Source organism: Pocillopora damicornis, chromosome 4, assembly GCF_964200805.1.
Source record: "Pocillopora damicornis chromosome 4, jaPocDami1.2, whole genome shotgun sequence".
In the NCBI taxonomy this organism is placed as follows: domain Eukaryota; kingdom Metazoa; phylum Cnidaria; class Anthozoa; order Scleractinia; family Pocilloporidae; genus Pocillopora; species Pocillopora damicornis.
In genome coordinates, this window is record NC_142673.1 from 12,715,559 (window position 1) to 12,735,603 (window position 20,045).

Sequence of the window (20,045 nt, forward strand, 5' to 3'; positions counted from 1 at the left end):
ATGTACAACAGTGTATAAAGTATTACATTTATGCGTAAAAAATGGTCACTGAGTCACCAGGAACTGAGACCAATAATTTCAAACCTTAAATACAACTACCAGCCAGAAAAAGGAAACAAAAATTTGCTTCATATGCAATTTAGGCAGCAATCTGAAGGTCAGTACATCAAAGTAAACAAGTGAAAAAAACTTTGTAAAAGTGAACAAAGAGAACTAGATGATGTGTGCCATACATTGTCAGTAATGCATATGTCCCTTGGAAATTTAATGGAATGACACAGTTGCAGTAATGATAAACAAATTTAATGAAAATTAGACACCTAGGCCTAGAGAAAAACACTGTCTGGGCTATGTAAGTAGATTTTAAATCGATACTTTGAACTATTTTTATTCGACCAAAGAATTCTTTTTACTGGTCTTGATATCTTGATATTTACATGTTTGCAATGAAGATAAAGTCATACCAAGGGGTTAGACTTGTCTTTGTATAGATATTCCAGACTGTATTTTGATTTTCTCTACCATAATTTTAGCTTTTATCAATTTTTTACTTTCTTATTTGTAATGGATAATGATATAATTGTACATGGATGACATACATGAGTAGCACCATGCACAAAAACTTGCCATGCTGACAAACACTAAGAAGTTCAACACATCTCCCCAGCCCTGCAGGGACAAGGTTTCTCCTATTTTAAGAGACAGCTGCTAGTATGCAATGCCACACAGTTGCATAATGCTATGAACAGTCTTGAGCCCTCATATAATAAACATTTTGCTTTTAAATTCAAACATTTTCTTTAAGGAGGCATACTTTGCCTTAACTATTTAGGTCACCTCTAAAATATGTTATGAAGCCCAGATGTTAGTGTATAATCTCCTTTTTTTGCCATCTTTTCATCCCCTGAATTTCTGTTATTCCCATAAATGCCAAAGTAAACCACAAGGAATATATTCGTAATATGCATATCCACACCTTTTATTTAAATCTGCAAATAGGCCTCATGGTAAATTTCAATTCTCTGTTTAATTGTTACATAGTAGACAACTTCATTACCTTTCTTGAGTGATGATAATTCAGGTTGGTGGAAGACAAGTAATATTTCTTTGAAGCAGAGGTTGCATCTTTTGCTTGTGCTGTTGTAGGGTGATCTTCATGAAAGGATGTGCCATGAAATAAAGTGGTCAATGTTATTTTCTTGAAGGGTCCAGATATTTTTGCTGAGTTTGGTAGAGTTTCTGTGTTTTGTGTGTTAGAACGATGCAGTGTGGTTTCTGTATCTAGTCTTGAAGTCGTTTCCTGTAAGTCTGATGTATGTCTCAGTGGTGGTGTTCTCCTCACATGCGACAGTGGCTTGGTAGATTGGTGATGACTGGAGGCAGTTTCCGTTAAGTGGACATGTGATCTTCTGTCGGCAGCTGCAAGTTTTGCTGTCTTTTGTGTTAGTGTTATCTATGGTGTCATTGATGTGTTTGGATGAATTTACAATACATTTGTTGTGGTTGTCAATGATCTCTTAAGTGTTATTCATGCAACTGTAACTGATTTTGATTGTGTTACGATTAAAGATTCTTCTGAGTTTGTGGTATTTTGGGAAATACTTGTCTACTAGGGCAAAGAATTGGTGTCCAATATTGGTGCTGACAATTTTGCTGAATGGGGGGTGTACCTGAGTATGTTGTTCCGTTGTCAGCTTTTTTGTTGTGGGTGGTTCGTAGTGTAGAGTGTACCAGTATCTGCATTCTTCGAGTGCTTATTGATATGGAGCCGCCCCTCCATATCAAAAAGCATTCATCAAGTGCTTTTTGATATGGAGGAGCGGCTCCATATCAAAAAGCACTCAACAAATGCAGATACCAGTCCACTCTACATTATGAACCACCCATAACTAACAAACGAAAAGACAGTCAACAGAACAACATACTCTGGTACAACCCCCAATTCAGCAAAAATGTCAGCACCAATATCAGACACAGATTCCTTGCCATAGAAGACAAGCACTTCCCAAAAGACCACAAACTTAAAAGAATCTTTAATCATAACAAAATCAAAATCTGCTACAGCTGCATGAATAACACTAAGCAGACCATCCACAACCACAACAAACACATTTTAAATTAATCCAAACCCTTCAATGACACCGCAAATAACACCAACACAAAAGACACCAAAACTTGCAGCTGCCAACAGAAGAACACACGCCCACTTAACGGAAACTGCCTCCAGTTATCACTAATCTACTGAGCCACCGTCACACGTAAGGACAACAGCACCACTGAGACGTACATCAGACTTACAGAAAACGACTTCAAGACTAGATACAGAAACCACACCACATCCTTCCAACACACAAAACACAGAAACTCTACTGAACTCAGCAAACATATCTGAACCCTTAAAGAAAATAACAATGACCACTTTATTTTATGGCACATCCTTTCATCAAGATCACCCTACAACAACACAAGCAAAAGATGCAACCTCTGCCTCCAAGAAAAATTACTTATCTACCAACCTGAATTATCATCACTCAATAAACGTAGTGAACACGTGTCCTACAGTTTCTGTTTGACTGTGTGTATAAGACAGTAGGTACATAGTAGTTGATTTATTGTTTGGCAATGTTTGCTCTACTATAAATTACTTTAGTAATTCAATCAATAATTTTTTGCTTTCTGTTTGTTCTGTATATTTAATGCCCTACAATTTCCTTGAGGCAAGTGTTTTTCACATGAAAAAGCCAGTTGGAGGGCATGGCCACCTCAGAAAAACAAGTAAAGAAGATTCAGAGATACCGTGGTCTAACCCTTACACATAACATTCTGTCAACCTCAAATCCATCCCATAGTGACATAAATGTAGCTGTTTACACCATGAAAAAGAACTTGATAGCCATCTTACACCACTCTATCCAAGCTGGAGATTCAGAGAAACACAGATTTTGTCCCCCTGACAAAAAATCCTGGTTTGACTGGCAACAAGAACATTGACCGATAAAGAGATAACTGCTTGCCCCAGGTTTTTGTGGAGTTGTTGCACCCCACCCTCATAATGTTAAGTTACACAGAACTGAAATGAATGCATCAATTCTCTGGTTTGGGTTCAGTGCCCAAAGCATAAATGTCATGATGTGAACATGATTCCCTGTGCTGTGGTTTCTGCAGTGTTACAATTTTATCATGGAACTGTTAGCTGTCAAAGATATCATCAAATACCACCATATTTTCACTCAAACATTTCAATTTTCACTAGTTTGTACACTTTTAGATTTTAAAGCATGTTGTAATTCTAAATAATTTTATTTGTAATTTAGTCTGTACTTTCCTAATAACTATTATACTTAGCTTTGATAATCATTAATTGCAAGTTGACTCAGAATAGACTTCTAGGAGAGGAAATAAACTACTGCATGGTTACTCTGGGAGACTGGAAAGACACAAAGGAAAAGAAGGTTCAAGTTAACCAGCAAGCAAAGCAATTCTAATTCAGGCCAAACATGCAGATGAGAAATTAATGCACCCACCCAATCTCCCTACTTGGAGACTTGAGGCTATTAAGGAGCAAATGGTAGATCATGAAGACATTTAGTTAATATCATAAACTCATCTAAAAGTGGTATTCTTTTCTGCCACACTTACAAGTTCATACATATCTTTGCCTAGTGATCCTTTTTATTCTTTACATGCCCCTTTGGGAGAGCCTTCATGTGTCTGCTTTAAATGCCAAGGTTAAAGCTACCACTCAAGCCCCAAGCAAAGTACAGAGCATGGAAAACTCAAACCTTCCAAAGACTGCTCACAAGAATTGACTGATACAAAATTAATGTTCTTTTATACCATCTGTGTATGGCAAAGACAATTCCTAGTTTTAACTAGTCATAAACGATTTTCAATGAGTAAATATCAGTTTTACATAAACTAAGTCTTAATTAGTAAATTTGATACTAATAAACATAGATTTTATAATGCAAATTTTACCATGTATAGTAGTTTTTAAGGACCATGCATAATGTTAAATTTTTCCAAAATTACTTTAAATTTTCTGCAATTCAGCTTACTAGCTGCAATGTGATATTTTGTGCATATTTTGTGCCTGATAAATCCACTAAATTTATCAAATACTTATCCAGCTAAGAATTCGAACAAAGTTAATCCAACAACAAAGATAAATCCACACCTTTGCCCCCCTCAGACCGGAAGTAGCTTTATACCTTAACCAATCACAGAGATGCCATCAGTGACACATGTTGCGGCAAACGAACATCAAGGCTCGATGAAATACCAAGAAAATCGTGACCGGAGAAAAATGCCAACCAAATCCAGGGAATATATTACAGGGACATAACTTTAATCAATCTCGTAAACTGTAAACGAATTAAAAAAGGGACTTATATAATAGATTGTATTCAATTAAACACGTGGCGACTAAACAGCGTAAATGAATCTAACATAATAAAGGAACTAATAAATGAACCAAATGCTGGCTAAACACAAAATATACATACAAATAAGGACGAAAGAACTTGCTCGAAACGAGATAAACAACAAAAAAGCGAAAACAACTTACATATCAGTCCCTATACGCCGGTGGCTTGAAATCACACTTTATAAATTAACTTTGTATGCACTCCGAACATGAACAGGCGATTAATGAAAGCGGGCGAGAAAAACTATTTAAAGGAATCAAATGGCACAAAGGCCAACTGTAACGCAAATGTCACGCAAGTTCGAAAGTCACGCATTTACAACACACATGCCTCAGCCTTGAAATCAATAGTTGAATAATTCCACCGGAATTTTCAAGATCAAAGTGCCAAATTCAAGGTGGTATTAAGTAGCTGTGGTTCTGGCCACAACAGAAAATGCTGAAAGGCTGGGCAAAAAAGCTTGTTTAAGTCTTCCCAAAAGGGCAAAGAAAGAGAGGGAAAATGCCATAAATTTATCTTGAGGATAAAAATTCAAGAAATTGATTCAAGTAAAATTTGAGGTAGGCTATCCAGGGATACTATGACTCTATGTTCACAGAGCATTTGTTGTCTTTGGAATATTGCATGTTGTGACCTTGAAAGATCATTCACTCAAAAGTTTGTCTTTCCAGCTTGAGGTGTTTGTAATCTTAATTACACGCAATTTTTTGTTTGTTGCCAATTTCTTATACCACAGTCTTTAAAGCACTGATTTACCTGTGACAATGAAAGTTTCAGCAATAGAAGAGGCAGTTTCATCTATATGATGTCAACTAAAGCACATACTTGAGCAGTCATTTTTGATTCTTGTTTGCAGAATATCAGCAGCCACACTCCATTTCTGGTCATCACCTACGTTCCTGGCCTTCTTAAGATCCGAAGAACTAATTTCAAGACCTTACACTCCATTTCTGGTCATCACTTATGTTCCTGGCCTTCTTAAGATCCCAAGAACTAATTTCGATCGCACCTTTGCCCATTCCAGGCCACTTCTGTTGAACAAACTGCTGCTTGAAATTCAAAACAGTCAGTGTAGCCATCTATAAGTTGTTTTCACATTTTAAATAGTTTTAACATTTTAATATCTTTCATATTTTTCATATTTTATCGTTTAATTCCTTTAATATTTTAATTTATACAATATTTTGTAAGGTGCTTTAGAATATTTTTATAATTTTGGTGCTCTAGAAATGTTAATTATCATTATTATTATTATTATTGTCCAAAACACACGAAAGCAGTGTGGACCTATTTGTTTTGTAGAAGGCAAGATCAGGGAACACGACTTTCTACTCATTAAGAAGCAATTGATTTGACTATTTTAAAAAACTTTAAAACTTGTTGAATCGGTGACGAAAAAAGAAGGTACCGTGTATGGCCTTACATCAAAATGGTCACCTTTCATAGCAATGCAGATGACTCTCATACAGAGTGCATCACTGCAGTGTGAGAGAAAATCTACTAGTATCACCGCTATTAAATGTCGTCTTTAAACTTCTGTAAAGCCAGTGATAACTATTAAGATCATGGCGACACGTTCCTTGCTCATCTTTAAGAATGTTTAATTCTTTCACAAGAGCGAACTTAATACCTTTCAACTCCTTGACCTTAAAAATAAGACGCTTGTATTCCCTATAGAAACACTTGACACCTCCGCTTTAAATTAACCACCCTACGAGGGTAAGGTTTTTTAATTCCTTACTCCCTTAGCACGGACGACAGTCAAATGCACACGAGTCGTACCGGGCAGGAGGGGAGCAGGTTGAAACAACACATAAGCTCTTGTGCTTTATCATAAGAATTAGAATGTTTGTACGAATAAATTTAAGATAAATCAAATATTAGATGACTCGCCTCGTTTGGCTCACCAAGTGTCCGTATGTTCCCCAGACTTCGCCTTCGGCCACAACCACTGTAAACTAGAGGGAACTCACTCGATAATCATTTTTCTTCGGGGGTCTTCATCCTCGTGAGGCCGTCCCCGCTTCATTACGACCCTTCGCATCACCAGCTAAAACCCTAACGGCATGAAATCTTTACTTGAAAATGCTTCCCAAGTCAAGAGTCAACCGGCGCAGTACAAGATTTCCAAGATCAGAGACGTGAACAACCCTCCGGCACTTTGGAAAGATGCTGATTTTTCCACCAAAAATAGCCCATTCTCCGAGTTAAGAGCTTCAACTTTTCTTTTGTAAAAAAACCAAGAGACTTAACAAAAAGATTCTGCCAACATTACGATTGCTACGATGCTAACCTCATTACCACAAGACAGCTGTTCAACCTGACACGTTAATGCAGATTTCGATCAAGAGGCCAAGCCAGTATGTAAAATTCATTCTCAGACCTCTCGCATCATTGAAACCTTATAATTTCAAGGATTTTGGGCTTCATTGGGACTCGATAGACTAAGCGTAACTCTGTTTCGTTGGAGATTTATATGCCCCCACTTTTAACTTGCTAAAAGGTATAGATAATAGCTGTATTTAAAATTAGAAATTATCCACCTTAGTGCCTAGCGAGTTTTCCTGAATAGACCTTTTTTTGTGCATTTTATGTTATTTTATTTTTCTGAGCAATAGATATGGCCCTCGCAAGAGGTTCATATGTTTTTAATAGCGCTTTATGAGATATTCTTAAATCATGTAGTCACATTTTTTTTCATCGTAAGCAGGTTAGATTTAGTTTTCTATTTCTTTACTAATTGTAAAGCGCCATTGGGCTAAATGGAAATGGCGCTACATAAATTTTGTAATTATCATTATTAGTATTATTATTATTATTATTACTATTATTATTATTTCTATTTCAGTCATAAATAATGCTGATTACAGGGCCTGTTCCCAGACGTTCTACATCCTATGTAGAATAAGTACGTTTAGTCGTAAGCGCTGCGTGGTAGTAGGCAATATATTTGTATGGGTCAATCATCATTTGTAGTAAAGTTCAAGCCCTTTCCTGCGCTGACCGACAATACTATCCAACCAAATCTCCAAACCTTACAAAAAATCTTTATGAGCAAGTGGCATTTAGTACAGCAACAACCATTGCCAAGAGAAATCCTCAAAAAACCGATAATATCGTACAGAAACAAATTATCACTCAGACATACTCGTGAGAGAAAATTATGAGAGTGAGAAAACTGAATATACCATGGTGTTTCCTGTAAACATTTGTAGCTAATACAGAGAAAACTGGACGTACTACTGAATCATTTAGGCATGTCAACCTCAATTTACACGGGAGCATTAATTAAGCCCATTTCTAAAGCAAAGAAATACTTTTTATGAGCTCGCCTATACCTGTCCCAACCCCTATCGGGCATTCGAATCGGAGTATGTCCCGGTCACGCCTTCCTATCTTCATCCCGCATCTCGCCTTTAAAGTATCTCGTATTCCACATCCCGCCTCGATTTTAAGCCTCATCCTGCATCCTGCCAAACCTATGTTGGACCCTCTCTATCACTTTCATTCAGTATACGGAATTCATTGTTGGATTTAATACACTGAGCACTCAGGAAATCTGCGGAGAGCGCGTTAAAGTTGTTAAAAATGTTTTGATTACCTTTATAACTAATGCCCCATTCACACCAAAGCTTAAACATGTTTAAAAGTTGTTTTGTTAAACACAGTTTAATTTTTTTTTTCTTCATAGAAACTATTTAGCCGAATATTTTTGACTTGAGTGTAGCACATTGGAAATGCAAGTTAGCAAGTACTTGAATCCAATGGAAAATCAAGTTTTTCAGTTCTCTGTTTATAATTTTCATTCAATGAAAACCAGTTTAACAAAACATGTTTTGCTGGTGTGAATGGGGTATAAGATGCAGTCCTCCCTTGATTAGGCCAATTTCTGTGATCTTTAGATGCTGGATTAGGTTTCATCCATTCTGACGGCAGTAGCTCTTTAGATGTTTATTCGCATCTTTCACTGCTCTATTGAATTCATCCCTTGTGGAAGTAAGCCTCGATATGGCGGAGGTGGAGTCGGATGAATTTTCGATTTGTCTATGATCGATTCAGCATCTTGCAACTCTTTTTATATTTAAGGTTATTGGAGCCGACATAGAGAACGAATTGGTCCGGCGAATGCTTCAGGCTAGCTTTGAGGTTGGCCTTCATAGCTTTTGAGGTGGCCCTACAGAATAACTTGACCACTGCTCGATGGCCAACGGCTTTTTCTAGCTTTTTACAACATATATTTGTCTTTGTTAAGGAAGCTCCAATTGATAAGGTTGTACATCAGTGTTGTAGCCACAAATGCTCGTTACATGTCCAACTTCACTTCCAAAATGGCTAAACGAAACGAAGTTCAGAAATAAATACGTAACCGGTTGCAAGAAATGGATTACAAGTTATAGTTGTCACAATTCAAGGTAAAGAAATAAACAAACAAGAAAGCAAAAATAAAGGAAAACAAAAGACACTTACAAACGTCGCACGAGATCTGGGTCAACGTAAAGCGGCGTAAAGCGATCGACAGAGACGGCATAAGCAGTTAGACGGTTCGAATAGTTAAAAGGTTGATCCGAATGAATAAAATTCGCGGTAAAGACTAATACAAGGGACATAAACAAAAGGCAATTATGCAGGAAAGAGTAACAGAATATTGATGAAAGTTATGCGCACAGAACAAAAGGCATGAATGAACTGTGACAAAAGAAGAGTACGAATTTGTAATCAATCGAATTTTTGGCGGCAACAGTAATGGAATTATCGGAGACCTTTGCAACGGACTGTGTCCCATCTTCATTGTTCCTTTGTTTTTGTTTTTTAAATCTTTTTCTTTTCCTTGCTAACAACTTGCCATTGATTGTGCATTTGTATTGTCAGAAGGTATTTTTGACTCCTCCCCTTTACTTGGATTCATTGCCAGAAATGACAGACAAAATGGCGGCGGTGGTGGTTTGCTGCATGGGAACGGAGTATTTAAAAATGGCTGGAGCGTTACAATAACATGTGTGGTACAATGAACTAAATTGAAAAATAAAAATACCTCGAGATGCTGCACATGTTTCCCCGACCTCTCACTTTTTTTCAGAACATCTGACAAATTCGAAAATATAAATAGATAAATCAAAGAGACTTCCTTGTAAGGTCCAAATGCATATCAAATAGGGTGTTTTTTGCTCAAGTGTAACTCCTTCAAGTGTCTGAGATTTGTCTGAGATATCCTCAATCAAAGGTCGTAAGGTTAGGCGTCTTATGACAAAAAGTGGTTCCCCGACTTCGCATAACATTCTCCTGTTGTTGCAGATTCTTTTAGTGTATTTCGCGGCTTCCGCCCATGTAGGAAATAAGTTCCAAGGGAACTTAAAAAAGGCAAATTTTATCCTGTAAATACGTCTGCAAATGGACTGATGTGAGTGTGTGTGGAGTTCAAGAAACCACCGTGGTCTTGCGCAAAATTTCTTTACGACGGGCTTCCATTTTCTTTCTCCCAAAACAAACTTTGTAACCTGGCTTATTCGGCTGTATAGATAGGCGGCCAATTCGGTCGTGTTTGAATGAACCGTTCATCAGACACGTGCGTTCTAATACATCGAGGAACTGGGACTTGTTATAGAAAGCCTAGATTTACACACTTGTAAATTTGATTTCAGAAATGCAGATTTCCTTCACATAAAATATAAGGAACCCAAAATACATCACAAAAATGTCAGATGTAATTTCAAGGTACATGCAGAGAAGCTATGAATGGAAAATCTTTGTCCCAGAGCCAACTTTGTCATATGTAAAACAGGCAGTAAATATATCATACCTATTACTAAAGATATGGCATGAAAATGTTCAGGATGGACGTGATTATATTGAATTTCTTAATGCCACGGTTTCCAGATCATGGTTTAGAGTTAGTTGAGAGACAGGCTACCCTATCCAAGGCAGGCTAGAAAGAGAAGCAAGAGTTGTGGCAAGCAAATATAGGCAAACTAAAAGAAGAAAAAGGGAACAGGTTTAGTCAAAATATCTCACTTTAAGCATTCTATACAGTGAACTAGTGTCTATTGAGGGAGCGGAAAGGGACCTTCATCTCATAAGAGATGAGCTTTCAGACTGAAAGAAAAATTTTAATGATCTAGAGGAAGAAACGCAAAAGCTGATACATGAAATGACGGATTTGTAAAGAAATACAGAGGAAGAAAGGACTCTGCAAAATGAACAAAACCCAACTTATTTCTCTCCTTCACTAACAACAGGGGAGGTATTGCTGCACAACTTTTATTTCGCTTGACTTTTATATCTCTTTGACTTGTATTCACTTCAAATTCTGCTACCTTTCAAAAGCTGAAAACCAGGGGAAATAAATATCAATCAAAATGGTAACTTAAAAGTACCTCTGAGCACATTCAGTTTCATATAAAAACATAATTTAATATTATTGATGACAAGCATGTTGTATTATGAGTTAAATACATTCAAATGTAAAAACTGTATATCCTTCTTTAAAAGTACCTCCTCTAATGCCTCGTTGGTGTTACAAAAATTATTAATTAGCTAAAAGTTAAGTTGGTAAATATTCTTCAATGCATGCTTTAGTATTAATTGTGAGAGATACTATCTCAAGGGGCATTTTTGGTGCTTGAAGAAGTTTCCTTGCTTGCACAACGAAATGCTTTGGTGAGTTTCCTAGGTAAGCTTTCATCTTTAAAGGAAAATCATAGGCCTTTCCCTGGCCACGAGGGTCCAGATATATACCACCAATAATAGAATGCAGACAACTTGTTTTAAATATCATACAGTTTTGTATCTTTCTTCCGTAGATTCACCTTTCTAACGAGGGTGTATGTTGAGTATTCATTGCAAAATCGCTTTGTTTTTTAAATTTCCCTCTTTGGCCTGTCCGCCATTTTGAAAATTCGTAACGGAGAGCATGCGCATTACGTGGGGTTAGTGGTTGCGTACACCTAGAACCGAGAAAAACAAATGATCGTCGCACTGGGGAAAGAGTTTGATATGTAGCGTTGTGTTAACTGTAGTACTACTTGTACTTTCCTTTGACTTAAAATCGTGACATTAACTCGGATTCTCTTTTTCATCCAACAGATCATCTTCAATGCGGGCGACCCAGTCTTTTATCTTTCTAATTGCTCAATAACTTCAAAGCCGGGCGTTGTTCGTTACTTTGAGTTCGTTATATTTCATCGTCTTTTGAAAACTTTTGTGAGCAAATAAATTAAACATCCATGTCTAAAGGAACAAAGATTTCAATTTTCAAAACATCATTATATAAAGCTTTTGTAAATATGTATGTAGCATTGTCATATTTAATAATTATTTGGTGACTTTTGACCAAATTTGTCAAAGTTGTTCATCTCTTTTTTATTCAGATAAACATGTGTTGAGTTTACATTAAGCTGACTTTCAATAATAAGTTGGGAAAACAAGCAAACGTGACAAGCATCATAACTGGACCGGGGGTGGCTGCATTTTACTAAAGGATGACATTTTATAGAAGCCGGAGAATATTGAATAACCATTCCATGCTTTTTGATAGCAAACGCAGCAATGCTACTCTAGAAAACATAACTACGCCCCACGCGTAGTATCTGGTTTTCTAACCTTGTGAAAGATGATTAAAATGATAAAAGAAATCCAGTGGCTAAGATCTTTTCAAAAAGATGGCAGCTAATGCCCAGAGTGAACTGGACAAAGCTCGGGCGGTCATTTCAATTCTCTCTGAAGGGATGAAGGCCTGTGAAGGTAAGTCTTATGCATAAGGTAAACTAATCAATTTTCTTCTCAGTACAAAACTGATCACAAAACGTGCTTATGAACTAAATATTGTTGCGTTCAATCAAAAGTTTTGTAGATATCCACAGATAAGCAAAAAAAGAACGTTACAAATGACTAAACAACAACCCGTAAAAAGATATTTAATACTTAAAAAAAAACACAAGGTTAAAACTTCCTCTACATAATATGTAGTAATTTACAACGTACGATATTTAACAAAAAGACTGGGACACAGTCGTTCCACCCCTCCCTTATCTTCCCACAAACAATTAGGAGCCAACTGATTCCTCAATCGGTTCTAAATTGTTTGTGGGAAGATCGATGACCCACACGTTGGCTTTAGAAAGGACATCCAATGAACTGAATGCTCGTTCACTTGTACAAGCACATTACAGGCGAAGAAGACAACTTGTCCTCTTCTCCAGTAATCTGTTTGTACCAGAAGTTTAGAACTCCACCTGACGTTTATGATATCCACAAAATACTCATGTTTACACCCGTAGCTATAATCATTTCATTCGAAATCGCAAATCTTTCCTGTCTGAGCAGTTATTATAGTTGCGCGCGGTAAACAGATGGCGTAGTCACAGTATCGTAACATGATTATTTAATCACATCATGAGGACAAGCGAGAGACCTGGCTGGCAGCCATGAAGTTTCAAAGGAGACAATCAGTGAGAAAGATAAAAAAATTAAACAGCTTACATCTCAGCTAAACAGATATGAAGATCTTATAAAAAACTTAACGGTTGATACGCGGAATTATGCCAAGAGCCTGCATAAAGTTGCAAATGATGTTGACAAAATGAGTGAAAGACTGGAGGTTCCTCTAGGTATGTGTAACATAGCGGGTTAATATTTGGCAACACAAAATTAAGCAAAACACGATTTTTAACAAAGGTAGCTGGTAATTTATTTTATTGCATCCATCGGAAAAGAGAAAGAAAGAAAGAAAGAAAATCCAGACAAACAGAATTGTTAACCAAGAACACTTGCCCTGAGAACCAAATTGCTGAAATGGAAGAAACCGTTTTCTCCATGTTAACTATTTGGTCCTCATGGCGGTGGCTGAAGGCGAAGAAAAAAATGTAGGAATTGTCAAGTGACAATCTATATCGTTTTTTATCAGTTGAAAAAGCGTTTTCTGTTCTTTATGTTTGATTTATTTGTTTTATTGCCATTTTCAGCCGTTAAGAAGAAACTGTTGAGGAAAAACAGATGCCTCGAGGAAAACGTTGTCATCATGGAAGAAACAATGACAAATGCCGAAGCAAAAGTAAAAGAATTGTCAGGTGACTTTTTTTTTTCGTATTTAGTACTTCCTGAAGTAATTTAAACTGTCTGTTTTAATGACATTTTTCAGCCGATAAGTCCGAATTATTAACGAAGAACGCTTGCCTTGAGGACCAAATTGCTGAAATGGAAGAGACCGTTTCTTCCATGTTAACAGTTTTGTCCTCAAGGCGGTGGCTAATACCGAAGCAAACATGGACGAATTGCTCGGCAACAATTTATTTCACTCTTTACTACTCGAAGGAGTGTCTTCTGTTCTTGAAGTTTAAATGATTTATTTTCTTTCTCTTTGCAGAAGTCAACTCTAAGTTGGTTGAGAAGATTAGTTTCCTTCAGGATGAGGACAAAAAGATGCAGTTTGATCTTCAAGAAAGAAGAAACAAGGAGAGGCTAAACGACAAAATGGGTATGATGAACCATTTAAAGGAAGATCTGAAAACAAAACGTACTGATGTGACAGTAGAAATATTAGGTTCGTGAAGCGTTCTTATGAATAGATAAACGTAGCATAACTTCATTAATGAGACATGAGATATTTTCCGCGTGCGATTGGCATAACGCGACCGAGTTAAAGTGATGAATATCTATTGGTATTACGAGGGGGTGGTACCAAATTTTAAGAGAACGTCAAGTGCAATGAAGGTCGTTCTATAATTGTTGATTAAATCAGAAAGTTTTTGTCCTTGACACTAATAAGGGGATGAGCTTATTTGTTGACAAAATTGCTTTAAAATTTCAACCCCCGTTTTATAAAGTGAGTTGTTGGTAAACTCTTTGTGTCGTGCATTTCAAAAGTATACTGAAGAATAATAAACGAGAATGTCTCTATTAGGCTTAAAAATTTGAAGGTTTATTTTTCCTTTCAGTGACAATATCTAAAACTCACACTATTCCTCAAAATTCGCTACTAGCCTGAATATTTGCCCTTTGTAATGGATGATATCCGTGAACTAATATTCTGGTGCATTTTCGCACCAAATAGAGGATGAGATTTATAGTGGAGCTCGCAGAGCGTAGCCCCATAATTATACAAAATAATAGTAACCCATCAAGCTGAAAAAATTTGGATGTACGACCGTACAACCGTAGAAGGTGCTACTTTTAACATGCGTGGTCAACTGTACCGCGGGCACGCCAACGCCACGGCTTTCTTCAGTAGTCCAGTAGTCAGTGCACTGGGCTCCGAGTCGGACGATCCGGGTTCTAGTCCTGGCCGAGGCAAGGCGTTGTGCCCTTGAGATATGCAGGGAAAAAAATGTAACCTACAGAGCTCAATGTGAAAAGCGGGCACTGTTTTCTCCCAGAGCAGAAAAGTACTGTGCTTATAAAAGAGACAGAAACGCCTAAAGGCGATGAAGCAAATGTAAAGAAGACAGTAAAAGGTGTTGATAATTTAACATTTTGTTGTAATTGTAGTAACTTGTACTTTAGTTATTACGTAAGATATCATTGACGCCTCTTATCTCTTGTGGGGTGGGGGGGGGGAGGGGGGGGAGGGAGTGGGATGAGAATGTTGTCAGCATAGACTAGCCAAGTATTTATCGAGTAAAAATGTTACAGGATTATTTCATTTCTCGTCATTTCAGTCAAAGAGAACAGCGAGCCTCGCCCGTCAATGTTATCATCTGCAGCCAGAGTCTCAACGAGTGGAACTTTAGTGCAGGACACCTGTCTGAGAAAAAGGCATAGAAATGATCAAAGGAAGGGATTCAGTTGCGACAGCAAAACAGCTGATCCGTTGTCCATGCCTACCGCAGGTAAGAGCAGTGAAACACATTACCAAAAAATAAACGAAGAAACAAAGCAAATGGAAAACGGGTTTTTTAAAAATCTACTAATCTCATTGGCGTCTCTTTCAGACAAAGGTGGCCCCATCAGGCACCATCAATCACCCCTCCCTCCCATATTTGCACGACTATCTACATCTGAAGTAGGCCGAGCTAAAAAGGATGACGACTGGCTGGTTAGGAACCAAGGAAACTTTCTACCTTTCTCCCAAAAGGGTAGGTGACATGTCTATGTAAATGCTATTTTCATATATTTTCCAGTTTACTACAAGAGTTGTCAGAGTTTTGAAGTTTTTGATACCTTTCTTTCTTTGCAGCCGGTGGCTTTGATTACGATCCTGATCGAGCTCTGCATGAAAGCCATGTAGAAGAAAAAGATGAAAAATATTTTGCAATGAAAAGAAACTCATCCTTCGAGGCGGAAAAAGGTATGAATTGTTTAATAATACGTACTTATACATTTTTTAGCATGTTCCATGCCAGTAAGTAAGAGACGGGTCATTATTCATCGCCTGACGGAGTGGGATCGGAGGATTTTGGTTGTATCAGAATAAAATAAAATTTTAAATAGTTTTGCATGGATATACTGACAAGTAAGATTTACTTGACCCATATGAAAAGTCAAAAGAAAGAGAGTCTTGTCAAAAGTCATCCCTGTTGGTTCAAAAGTTCAAATTGTTTCATAATGTTGGGGAACAGTTTTCGGTCACAAAATCTTCCAAAACTCAGAGGAGAATACAGCATCAGCACGTCAGAGTCTTAATACCTTTCAATTTTTGTAGTCGATGCTTGTCGATCAAAAGAAGAAAGCCATCCGTCATGTAAGACAAATGATGAAAAGTCCTCTGCTAAGAAAGGCAACTCATCCTTGGAGACGGCAAAAGGTATGAGTACTTCAGTAAACAGTGATCTGGTAAACAAGAAGAAAATAAAACTAAACCCCAGTTGCTTAACAATTAGAGGTCCTTGTTCGAACCTAATCTCTTTCCCAGATTCTCTCCCTTAAAGGAAAAGTAGACTTGTAGGGCGTTAGTGTATGTAAGCCGAGTGCTCTTCTGTACTTCGGGAAAATCTGCATAACTTATTCGTTCTTCGTAATTCCGAAAGAATACTTCCAATTATGGCATGAACACTATATATTTTACCGGTGCCGGGGCGAGAGACTTTTTCCAGATGAGTTGCGTCCCCCTATTGTGGAATGAGACTTTTCTTGAGGTTCGTCACTTTTCCGCATGTAAAAGATTTTTGGCTATTTTTAAGATGTGGGATTGTTTGATTTTTCTTAGCAGAAACAATTTTTTTATCGTTGTTATTTTGCACTGAATCGTGGAATGGTTCGTTTATAGCATTTTTTTTTAGGTTACCATTACCGCTCCGTGCGTTTTAGGGAAGTAGTTTTAAGTATCACAGTACCATACAGTTGACTGGGATCCTCTACAATACTTATTCCTTTCTTTGTTTATACAGAAGAGCAAGGATTCTTTGGCAAAGTATTTTGGACATTTTTACATCACGCTCCCTCAAAGCTATAGGTTTGTCTGCCTGTGTTTGAACCAACCTTCGTCCCTCTCAGGTACATCATCTTTTTTTTTTTACTCTGGTATTCATCTATCTTCCCATATTTGTATTTCACGGTTTCCCTCATTTCTGTATGCTTTAAATGGCTCTCTAACACTTATTTGACAAGCTCCTCGACGGCAGTTACTAGATACTGTGGTTGATTTCTAACATATACTGTAATTTACGACGGTCGATTTCGGCTAATTCAGGTGATTGAGGGAAATACCTAAAAATACATTTATTTGCTTCCTTTGATTCCTTGCGTCGTTTTGTTCACAGTTAGATAACATAACGAAAGTCTCACTTATTTTGGTTTTGTGTATGGTCTCGAGTAATCTATCGGGTTTTTGAAATGGTTTATTACCTTCTGCCCTCTTTCACTAAAGTGTCACTCCTCCAGATACAAATGAATCATTTCCTTTAAGATATGCTGCTGATCACAGCGCATGTATCTATTTCCTTCTCTTTTGTGCAGGTTTTCAGGACTCGTCCATGCAGTTATCAATTGCAACTCAGTTAATATTGTAAATAGTTGTAAAAATGTTGTGATATGAGGATTTGCAATCGGTATATATTGTAAATATTTATATAATTTAATGGAAAATATGGGCATACACTTACATGCCATTCATGCAAATAAATTCTTTTCATGTTTCATGATCTGTTTGATATGTGTAAAGTGGCAACATTCCGATGGTCTGGATATAACAACCATTTACTTTTCCGGGTTGAAAACAAGATGGACTTCTTCGTGTCATCAAGGCGATGTACTCTTCTTTCAAAATGATAAGCTTCAGTTTTTAGTCGAAATGTTGTGTTTTGATCAGTAGTGATAAGTGCGGAGCCAAGAAAGCATACATGTACTCCACTGGTCAGAGTTAATTTTGAGGTCGCCTTTACTACCCTTTACTGATACCGAAGGGGTCAAAACGTCCTATCTTGGAGACGGTGTAAGATAAGAAGTGGCTGGGACCTTCTGTTTATCCTGCTGAACTGGGTTCTCCTCTTCCCCTCTCCCTTCCCCCCCCCCCCCCCCCATGGACGTATGGACGACACTACTGTTGATTCAGACAGTGATGAATAGTAAAGAAATTTTATCGCGCTCCTGCTGTTTTTTACCCATGGATTGCTCTTTTTGTAAGAGTGAGTAATAACGGCAGCATCGATAGAAGGAAGCAAAACGTTTTGGCTCCCGGAATGAATTAGACTGCGTTAAATGCGGACTTGAAATTGACTTGCTCGAGTAAAACTTGCAGGGATGTAGAAATTGCGCGGGTAAATGAAATTTGCTTTGCGAAATTTCGGCAGTCGGACAGAAGTAAGTGGGACTGTTTCATCCTGCAAAGTGATCAAACCACGATCTATAAAGTAGAGTTGAATGATCTTCTCAGTCCACTCAAACAATCAGTGATGCATATTTAGCCATTGTCAACATTGCCTTTGTCAACATTGTTGTGTTCAAGCACTAACTCTTGACTACTGCCTTTATTTTCCTTTAGAGAAAGAAAACACTGGCCTCTTTGTACATAGTATTTTCATCCATTTTACCTTCACCTTAATGCACTACATCTGCCTTTAACTAGTATTTTCACAATCCAAAAAGAATGGAGTTTAGTGCAAACTAAACAATGAATGAAGAAACTCTTGCTATTCGATTATATCTCTGTCTTTTCGGAGGTCTGGATGCTTATTCACTGCAATTTTTCTCATACCAAGAAGAGTTTCAACAAAGTTCTTGTTTCATTCTGAGAACTGATGTCACTTTATTTATTCTCTCAATGACAACATCGTTAGTTTAGGAGTCTCGGGAAGTGTTCTGCAACTTTCGTTCATTGAAATGTTGTGTTCTCTTAATAAATAACATAAATGGCTGGAGTATTTGCTCCTTTCCTCGGCACGATCTTCCTCGCCGGCTGCATAATACACGAACACGAAACGTATTTCGATCACCACTTCACGTTAACGCGGTTTTGACCTCTAAAAAAGTAACCAGCATCTAATTTCTCCTCACAATCACACATTAAGGTCTCGAGAATAAAGGAAAGGACCACAAACTAAAGCAACTGTTCATTGCTAAAGAAGTTCTCCTTGTCAGCACTTTGGGAAATGTATGGAGAATAGTGTGGAGAATATGGACAATGATATTGAGGTGATATTTCTCTGTTCAAAAGCCGTTTAGGGGCAATTTTCCTAATTCTTTTTAGAAGATTCAATCATAAAATTGTAGATAAATGGAATTAAACTGAATTTTCTTTGTAAAATTTCAGATCTGACATTAAATTTTGTCTTGCATGACACTATCTCTTATAACCAGAGTCTCCTTGAAGGAGACTCTGGTTATGAGAGATAGTGTCATGCAAGTAAGTAAGTGAGAGAGAGAGAAAGTGTCATTTTATGTAAATTTATTCACCTTCAACGAACAATAAATTACACAATGGCTGGGATACAGTCGGTTACAACCAAACCCGATCTTCCGAGCCAATTGATTCCTTAGCTTGGCTCGTTACTGTCTGTGGGAAGATCGGTAATCCACGCATTGGCGAACTGGATGCTCGTTCATTGTCATTACCTGAAATATGCTTGTACAAGAAGTTTATAATTTCACCTCAGATGGAGTTTTAAACTGCATGTAAAAGCACATTACACAATCTTTCAAGTCTTTGCATAACATAATTATTTGCTCAGTTGGTGAAAAGACGGGAGAAACTTTGGTCGAAGCCAAGAAGTTTACGCGCTAGAATTCAACTTGCTTTACTCAGAGTCAGCCTCAGAAAAATCTTGTATATAGAAATTCATTCTTGGAAGCCATCCCTGAATCAAATTGTTTACACTTCAAATAGAAAAAAAAAATGACTCGAACACCACAATCTTTGTCCAGGAAATGACGCTGTTTTGCATCTATTTTGTGAATGTTGACATTTGAGCGATTGTTAACGAATGTGCAAAGAAGAAGAGGAAGCGAAGGCCTTGAAAAAATAGGAACATAACATAGAAATATAGAAATGCGATCAATCTCTAATGAGCTCAGCTTTTGTCATCACAAAAAACCGAGATGAAGAATTATAAATGATCAACTCTTCCTTGCGTGGTCAACTGGAGGAATGCCAAGGCCCATTGTATGATCATTAATACCGAATTACAAGTCACTTACTGGTAAAGTTTGTTCCATTTAAGGTAATTTAGTGTTAACAACTGAGTTGAAAACGTA

The 20,045-nt window shown here is 37.4% G+C and overlaps 1 long non-coding RNA gene across 1 annotated transcript; it reads right to left on the bottom strand.

The window, feature by feature from the left end:
* Positions 1–3,283: 3,283 nt before the first annotated feature.
* Positions 3,284–7,072, bottom strand: LOC149046848 (uncharacterized). Its single transcript, XR_016186119.1, has 2 exons — positions 4,568–7,072; positions 3,284–4,364 (listed from the first exon to the last, which is right to left on the bottom strand). It is a non-coding gene; the product is annotated as an uncharacterized LOC149046848 (long non-coding RNA).
* Between the last annotated feature and the right edge of the window lie 12,973 nt (positions 7,073–20,045).